We start from the raw sequence: 10,000 nt of genomic DNA, 5'->3' as shown, positions 1-10,000 counted from the left end.
AGTGTCGTCCGCAAACTTACTAACATCACTATTTATCCCATCGTCTAAGTCATTTATGTACGTAATGAACAACAAGGGACCCAAAACCGAGCCTTGGGGAACCCCACAAGTAACATTGGCCCACCTAGCAAAAGAAAAGCCATGATTTTCTTGTGGTACCCACCCTTGAGCACTGTCTGTGGCACCCAGTATGCTGCGGCCCCCAGTTTGAGAACCATTGCCTCAAAGTCTTGTTCGTGTTTTTGTCCAAAGAGAAGTAGCGTCTCGCTTACAGACACACCGCTTCGTCGCGATAACTTTATCCCCTCATGGTCTTCTTAAAATGTTTCTTTCAGGTTCATGCCTACTCCTCAGGGTCCTTCATGGGCTTTCTTCTCGTCCATTTGGTTCTCTGCTTTGTTTTCAACCGCATACGCCCTTGAGGACCATTGGACACACTCCAGGATGTCCAACTGTCCCCTAGTGGCTTCTGGTTCTTCGGTCCTTTTCTCGTAGCTAAATTATTTCTACTTTACCCATCAGACTCTTTCCTGTCTTATACTAGGATGAATCACAATCTCCATAGAGGAAGAACTTGTTGAGACTCAAAGGACCGTTTCCCTGAATTCACTAGTTTGATCAAGTCGAAGATGTCACCCTCGTTCTATTTCGTCTTTCTTCTCTTACTCTGACTCTGTTGCCTGAACAGAAAACGAAAGCACCTTCCTGGGACATAGAAGTTTCCAGCGTCTTCCCGTCTTTCAATAACGCCGGTATTTGAGACTTCTTCCATGTTCTCTCTTTCCTTCCTTCCCCGTTTCTCCGTTATTGGCGCCAGAAGAAGCGGACATTTCACTAACCCACCTTTGACGCCCGAGCGTTCGTTTATGTTCTCGTTCGTCAGTTCCGAACGTCGCATCTAGGAAGGCGTTGCTATGAAGTATTATTCCCTGTATGACGAACGGAGGCGCAGTGAAGTAAATAAATCTCTCATCTCTCCCGTGAGACGGGAGAAAAATATTAAAGTACACTCTCAGAATTGAGCATTGAGTCGTTGCCAACGTGATCATAGGCATACAGTTTACTTTTTTCATCAGTCATAAGCGACTTCAAACCTGTTTTGATTCCATAAATCCTTTTTCAAAGTCTCACAAACCAATCACCGTGACTCCCAGTCGACCCCATACTCTTGACATACAACACAAATCACTGGTGCAATGTTTACATCTTTTCGTAGAATTAATTTCTGTCCATATCAAACCTAAGAACTATTCGAAAATAAACTAATGCGCCTGCAGTTGTAGCCTTAAGAGTAATGTCAAGAGAGAGAGGAGAGAGGTAGAGGGGCAGTAAGGGAGAAAGAGAACAGAGTTGAGCTCCTTTGTGCAATATGATGCCAATTGGACCCATCGTCATCCTCCAGCCACTCAGCCAAAAATGCCCAGTGGAAAATAAACAAAAGCAAATGAATATGAATAAATCATTAATAAATAAATTAATTTATTGATGAATAAATATATTAGTATATAAATAGATAAACAATTAAATAAATATTCGAATAGATGCATGGATAAATAAATAAATAAATATATAACTAGATAAATAAATAAATGAATATATGAATGAATGAACAGATAAAAGATAAACAGATAAATAAATACATAAACGAATAGATAAATAGGTAAGCACAAATAAATTAATATATAAATAAAAATAATAGATAACTATACATATTTGAAGATTTCACTAGAGAAGAAATCAGAAATGTTTTTAATATTGGGTTAAACTTAGAATACCCTAAACAATTCCTTGATATTACTTACAATTTTGCAAGGAAGTGATTTTTAACTTTCCAATCAAAATCATCTTTCAGTTATCATAATGTTTTAATTTTGCCATTTCAAGAAAATTTGCCAAGTACCACAGGATTATTGAAAAGATTTAACGTAAAGGTAATTTTTAAGAATAATAGTACAGTAAAACATATGCTCATCAACAATAGTAGTGAAGTTAAAAAAGGATACATTTATAAAATTCCTTGCTAAAATGGGTGAGTTTCTTACGGCTATATTGATGGGTCCCGGAGTCGGGGAATTGATGTGAACGATACAGGGGCAGAAGGACACATTTCATCCGTCAAAAGTGATACAAAGGATGATCATTCCGATAAAACGATGAATTGCATAAAAAAGTATCAATTTTCATACAAAAGTGCAAAAAAAACAAAGATCCATTTTAGCCTCGTCATTCAGTTTCGTATCATTTAGCTTAGCGTCGTAAAAACAAGAAGTTTCCAAATGATACTTTCGTATCTATACTGGGAACTCTGGGACCATGAATCTGTAAGTGTGGTAAGGAACACACGGCCGCAAGCCTGTTGGAACCTGTTGTGACACGTAGGTGTATCTAAAAAAAATAGAGCTAACAAACAACTTTAACCATAGTATTCATTATCAGCGACCTGAAATCAGTTGGAAATTGCTACTCTGGTCTCGGAAGCATTATGGTTGTCGACCAGTGTAATAAAAAACTCAAGGGATCGCCCCCATTAATAAAAGAACGAATACCGTACTAATTAGGAACATTGGTAATTACCTCGTTATCATCATGACTGACACCAGACAATTCTATGCGATAGAGCAGGGAAACAGGGTGCATAATACTATCAAAACTGAGTAAATGCATTACATACTGTACCGTGATGTAACCCAGTGGATACCGTGTCGAGTTCATGAGCAAGTGGTCGTGAGTTCAACTCCCCGGATCCGCTGCGGGTTTGTTGCGTGGGTTCCCGACAGCCCTGGTAAGGCAGGGAGGTGAACCAACGTCGACCTAAAAACCGCAACTAATAGGAGTTTTTCACTTCCAATTGCGTAGGAGTGGGATGGTGAAATGGTGTGATTACATACAGTACTTCCTCACATATATATCTCATATTCTCACACCCTAGGTACCTCATCAAGTCCTACATTTTCCCCAAATCCATCAAGGCAGAAAAGCTCACCATTAGGGTTCATCAAACGAGACACCGGTATCCCGTGGTCTCGTAATTTTCCTGAGCTATATATTACTACTCCCGGGATTTTCCCAGCATATGAGTCATCCACAAGCCAGAGATCTCGCGAATTTCCCGGGATTCCCAAATGTCTCGGTGAATACAGGGAAATCATGGTATGTCTCACTTTCCCGCCAAAACATCGCGAAGATATGAATCATAACATTTTTAATACATGACATGTTGATTTTATATTTAATATATATATACATATATACAGTATATATACTATCACATTCTGTGGATAACACATAAGAAAACGTAAATATATAAAGAAAATACCAATTTTATTTACAAATGGTTATGTAAATCCATGTGAACAAGTTGTATAGACACGGTAAAGGAAACATGGACTGGAGGTGAAGCTTTATTCCTGACGTTTCGTCTAACGACTTTCTCAAAGGAATGAGCATACTAGAAACATACAGAGATTATAAACCCGCCTTATGGCTCAAGGGGGTGTGCGAGCGTATAGCGCTGTGTCCTGATTGGCCCGCTGAGACAGCCAATCACGAAGCGCTATATTCGCTGAAGATTTGGCCCAGGTGAAGCTCCCAGCCTTATTGTTGATATTCGGACGAGTGGTGATGTACGCAGCTTCTATAGATTTTCTGATCTTCTTATCCATACCTCTATAGAAGCTGCGTACATCACCACTCGTCCGAATATCAACAATAAGGCTGGGAGCTTCACCTGGGCCAAATCTTCAGCGAATATAGCGCTTCGTGATTGGCTGTCTCAGCGGGCCAATCAGGACACAGCGCTATACGCTCGCACACCCCCTTGAGCCATAAGGCGGGTTTATAATCTCTGTATGTTTCTAGTATGCTCATTCCTTTGAGAAAGTCGTTAGACGAAACGTCAGGAATAAAGCTTCACCTCCAGTCCATGTTTCCTTTACCGTGTCTATACAAATGGTTATGTATTACACGGTCAGGACGTCGGTTACTCCCTCCCCCTCCCTACCACCCACTCCTTCTTTCCGTTCTCGGTTGCTAATAGGATTTCATGCCTGAGCTTTTCAGCGTATCATATGATCTCAATTACTTTTTTTCTTTCTGATGACGAAAAATGAACGTGAAATGTATGGGAAATAAATCGGTAACGTCAGTAAATGAGGTGGTAACCCAGAAAATGTCGATACTTCATTACTGATAATAAAATACTGGTTACGAGTAATTTCTAATTACTAAGAACTACTAATTACTATCATAAACAAAACGCAAGAGTTCTCAGGGGAGACATGATCCTAATGTCCCTGTCATATAATGACACGGCCCCTACACCAAGCTAACCACGTGGTCCCCGAGTTCAGCTGTACCACGTGGGCCTACCCAGAGAAGCATCACGAAATGCCCGCCAAGACGCACACCAAGCTGTACCATGTGGTCCAGTTCCCCAAGGAGGGCCGCCTTGACCAGGACGCGATTCTTTGTCACGGCGACGCGCGCGCTCACAAGCTAACCACAGGGCCACGCGGTGCCAAGCTGGACTGACCATCTTGGAAGAAGAGGACGCGCGGCGTGGGAAAATTCTTGACCGCAGGCCAGTGCCCAGGCCTATGGAAGATGTCATGTGAGTGCCCACGCATGCGCAGTACAGCCCCTCTTCGATTCTCCTCCCCCTCCCCGATCTACAGAGGGAGGGCGCAGAGGATTTCGAGGACACTTTTCCGTCGGCCGCCCTCCGTGGCGGTCCACTTCTCCTCCTCCTCCCACGCCATTGCAGGAAGAGGATTCTGGAGGAGGACTCGGCACTTGACCCAGCAGGAAATCCAGTGAAGAGGATTCTGTGGGAGGACGCCACGCCATTGCAGGAAGAGGATTCTGGAGGAGGAATCGGCACTTGACCCAGCAGGAAATCCAGTGAAGAGGATTCTGTGGGAGGACGCCACGTCAATTGCAGGAAGAGGATTCTGGAGGAGGATTCGGCGCTTGACCCAGCAGGAAATCCAATGAAGAGGATTCTGTGGGAGGACGCCACGTCAATTGGAGGAGGATTCTGTGGGAGGACTCGACGCTTGACCCAGCAGGAAATCCAGGGAAGAGGATTCTGTGGGAGGACGCCACGCCGTCTGGAACAGGAGAGCCCACCAAGGATTCTGTGGGAGGACGCCGTCTGGAGCAGGACTCTTCAGTCGCCCCAACAGGAAAGTGTACTAGTATTTATACTACTATTTGTTTTGTTAGGCCATCACACTGGTCCATGTGTTGGTGTTACTTTTCTTATTATTGTTGAGATAGAACAGTTATGATGTTTGTTAATCAATAAACCCATCTGTGTTGATGTGTTTTTCTCTCTCCTCTCTTTTATATATGTACACGTACATATATATTCATACCGAGTCATTCTCATTCTTATATTTGAACCTTGAAATATGACAGTCCCGGGAAAATCATTGGGTCTCACGAAATTGTTGTCCTCATGGAAAAGTTTGGAATACCGAGAAAATCCCGGGATATGTTACATGAGCTTCACTCCCTGTGTACCGGAATAGTCCCGGGAATATCAAATACCTTTTTACGGGAATGTATGTCTAAGAGTGGGTTTACATGGTCTAACGGTCTGTCGAACGTGGTTCGATAGACACGTGTTTAAAGTGATGTGTGAACGTTAGCCGTTAGACCATGTGAACCCCATCTAAGGCCATGGTTCTTAACTTTATTGGAGGCACTAAACCCCCTAAGTTCCATAAATGCATTCATCGAACCCTTCGTAGTTGGAAAAATAAAATGTGTGGGGTTTTTTTCTTCAAATTCAAAACATATGAACTATATACTGTATTAGTGCACAAACTGTACCATTGATCATTTGCACACGAAATCGCTGTGTTCAAAGAACAAAACCAACAAAACATGAATTTCACATAAAACAAAAACACAATGAATATTTACTGCAAATCAATGTGACTTTTGCTGTTGCCTCTCAGAGACAATTTCAGAAATGAGCCGAACCGCCGAACCCTGGGGTTCGATCGAACCCAGGTTAAGAAACACTGGTCTAAAGCGGCCCATACACAATCAATTATATTGCGCAATTTCATTGTCAATACTCTGAATTGACAATTAAATTGACCATGGGCGATATATCACCCATACACGGTCAATTCAATTGTCAATTCAGAGTATTGACAATGATATTGCGCAATATAATTGATCGTGTATGGGCCGCTATGGGAACGACGATATCCCGAGTCTCGAGATTTCGTTTGATGACCCCTACTCACCATCTCCAGGCGTGTAAAGTGTCCGCTATAAAAGCTGTAGAAATCTACTTATCTACTTCCCTATAGAAATCTCTGTATCTGTTCTTTGTAGTTCATTTCTTTGTGTGATTCAGTAAGAGTATGTAGATTCTTTTGAACCGGAGACGATTCATCCGTGGAGTCAACAATGGCGTTCAAGAAGTCGGAGAGAACAGAGTAAAATAAAATAAAAAATCTCCTTTTCTCCACTCTGAACTCGACAGCAAACGCTCTTTGCCTCAAAGCACAAAGTCCTCAAAGAGTCTTTTATTGCATTACACTGAAAGCAATAAACAATATATTATAGTTTCATATGTGAAGTCCTCTTCACAAATAATGCAATAAATGTCATACTGGCTTAAAGGGAATTTAAGAAATTGCATGTCATATGGTAAAAAGAGAAAAGGAGGAGGAGGAAGAGGAACAGGAAGAGGAGGAGGAAGAGGAGGGGAACGAGGAACAAAAACAGAAATAGGATCAGGAAAAGAAGGAGAAAAAGGAAGAAGAGATCGAAGAGAAAGGAAATAGGATTAAGAAGAGAAGATAGAAGAAGAGTTAGAAGTAATAGTTGTAGCGGAAGAAAAAGTAGAGAGGAAAAAATAATAAAAAAAAAAGGAGAAAAGAAGAAAAAAGAAGAGAAGAAAAAGTATAAAGGAAAACAATGAGAGAAAAAAGCAACAAAAACAAAACAAAAAGAAGAAGGGATAGAGGAAAAAGAAGAAAGAGAAGAGGAAGAATATAACAAAGAATAGAAAGGAGACGAAAGAGAAGAAAGGAAAGAAGAGAAAGAAGAAAAAAAAAGGAGAAGAAAAAGAAGAAAAATAAAGACTGAAGAAGAAAAATAAAAGAAGAGAGGACGAAGAAAAAATAGGAAGAAGAAAACGAAAAAATGAGAAAATAAAGAAGAAGAGGAAAGAGAAAGAGGAAGAGGAGAATACAAAAGAAAAGGAGAAGGAATAGGAAAAGGATAATATAAAAAAGGAGAAAAATAGAGAAGAAGAAGAAAAAGAGGATTGAGACGGAAAAAAAGAAGAAGAAGAAGAAGAAAAAGAAGAAGAGGAAGAAGAAGAAGAAGAAGAAGAAGAAGAAGAAGAAGAAGAAGAAGAAGAAGAAGAAGAAGAAGAAGAAGAAGAAGAAGAAGAAGAAGAAGAAAGTAGATGAAGAAAGTAGAAAAAGAAAAAAGTAGATAAAAGAAGAAAGTAGAAAAAGAAGAAGAAAGTAGAAGAAGGAAAAAGAAAAAAAACAATCAGAAGAAAGATGAGACGAACAAGAAGAAACTGCTCAAGAGTGAAGCATAAGACGGAGGAGAAGAGGCTCAGGGCAAAGCAATATAACCTCACACTCCCCGAAAAGTCATAAGCAAAGTTTGGGTTCATAAGCAATAAAAAATGAGCAGCAGAATTCATTCCCCCTCGAGCTTTGAATAAAATTGCAAATGGATTGTAATATTTACTTATACAGAATCCTGTATTTACCTAGCTGTATTATATGGGAAGGGGTGCTAAGCTCGTAGTGACCCGTCTTTTGTATCTCGCAACATTTAGTTTGTTCTTTAATTCTTGTATGGTGTTTGCACATACTATTGTTTCGTCCAATTTGTTCCAAACATTCATCACTCTATTGGGATCTTTTTTCAGTTCTCTTCTACAACTTCTTTTTGAGTTTCTTTTCGTGTCCTCTTGTTTTTTTTTTTTATCCCACTTTAATAAGTCTTCTCTGTCACGGACTTTTATGCCTTTCATGATTCTGTAAATGGCCAATAGATCAACTCTTTCTCTTTTTTCTTTCAGGGTTGTTAGTTCCAGTTAAAGACAATATTTGTTTGTATGGCAATTTTGAAAATGTTGGGCCCATCTTTTTCGTTGCTCTTTGGATTCTTTCTATTTTTCTTTATATTCGTTTTTATACTGGGTGTCCATAGTGTCCCAACGTACTCTAATCTTGGTTATATTAGTGTAACTAGTATTTTTTTTTATTTTTTTTTTTATTTTTATTTTTTTTTACCATTACTTCATCCAAATAATTAAAAGCCACCTTTATTGAACTTAGTCAATTGTAGGTTTCTCCAACTGTCTTGTTTACATCTTTGTCTGGGAACATGTCTTTGGTGATAATTATTCCTAGGTCCTTTTCGAAACGAGCTTTACTTCCTTTGTACAGATTTTATATTGTCCTGAATTTTTTTTTTTTTTTTTTTTTTTTTTTTTTTTTTTTTTTTTTTTTTTTTTTTTTTTTTTTTTACTTTTTCTAAATTCCATTATACTAATTTCTTACTGTTGAATTTCACTTCCCACATTTAACTTCATTCCCAGACTTTGTCCAGGTCTCTCTGTAGCGATTCAAACTTTTTCCGTACTTTCTTTGGTAGTTTTCCGTCGTCTGCAAAGAAGTTCATGTAGCATTCTACACCTTCATCCATGTCATTTATATATATATAGCCAACATTATTGGAGCCAATACTGAACCCTGTGGTACTCCACTTATCATTTCTTCCTAGGTCGAGTTTTTATTTCTGAGCGCCACTCTCATTTTTCTCCCATGCAAGAAATCTTCCATCTATTTCAGTAATTTTTCGTGTACACCACCTGTTGTTTCGAGTTTTCTTAATAGTTTTTTGTGTGGTACTTTATCAAACGCCTTTTGTAAGTTCAAGAAAGTACAGTCTGCCTATCTGTCCCTTTCTTGCATTATATCTATTAACCTTGAATAAAAACAAATCAAGTTTGTGGCACATGATCTTCCCTGTCTAAAACCGAACTGTTTTGGATTTAGTATATTGTTCTCTTCCAGATGTTTAGTTCATCTACTTTGATGACTTTTCCACAGATTTTAGCTATTGTACTTGTAAGGAAGACCGGTCTATAGTTTGTTAGGTCTTCCTTGCTTCCCCTTTAATATATTGGCACGATATTGATATCCTTCCTTCTTTGAGTGAGCAATCTATTGTCTTATATATTTTGTTCGTTAGTTCATCTACACATTCTTTTAGTATCCAGTTTGCAATTACACCTGGGCTGTGTGATTTTCTGACATCCACGTTTATCATTTGGTCCTTTATTTCTTTTTGCGTCACAATTATTTCTTTCATTGGGGAGATCTTTCTCCCCTTCCTCCATCCCAATTGTTTGTATTTTCTTTTATGAATACAGATTTGAAATGTTTGTTCATAATTTCAGCCATTTCTATATATTTTATATATTCCGCATTCCCTTGACGTAGTTTCACTTTTTCCTGTTTATTTTCTAATTTACCATTTACATATCTGTAGAATAATTTAGGTTGTTCCTTGCATTTGTCTATTATATCTTTTTCATATTTTCTTTTTTTTTCATGTGTATTTTTACATATTCATTTCTTAATTTGATATATATATATGCCGCTAACCCGTTTTTTTCTCCATCTTTTCCAAGCTTTGTCTCTTTTATCTTTTGCCTTACTACATGTTTTCTTTTACCAATACTTAATGTATACCTTTTCCTGTTTTTGTTTTGGTGCGTATTTACGCACTCCTTCATTATAGATTTCCTTTAATGTCGTCCATTTCTTCATTAAAGAAGTTTTCCCAACTTGCTTTTTGAAAGAATTTTCTGAGTTTCTCAAAATCCATTTTGTTATACATCAGTCTTCCTTTTCTGTGTTTCTCATTTCTTCCCATATATATATTTCCTCTTTTAGTTCGAGCTCAAGTAGTATGTGGTCACTCTTCCCAAATGGTGTCTTGT

Source organism: Oratosquilla oratoria, chromosome 23, assembly GCF_046742065.1.
Source record: "Oratosquilla oratoria isolate Oo_2021 chromosome 23, ASM4674206v1, whole genome shotgun sequence".
Lineage (NCBI taxonomy): Eukaryota > Metazoa > Arthropoda > Malacostraca > Stomatopoda > Squillidae > Oratosquilla > Oratosquilla oratoria.
Note: the sequence above shows the minus strand (reverse complement) of the source record.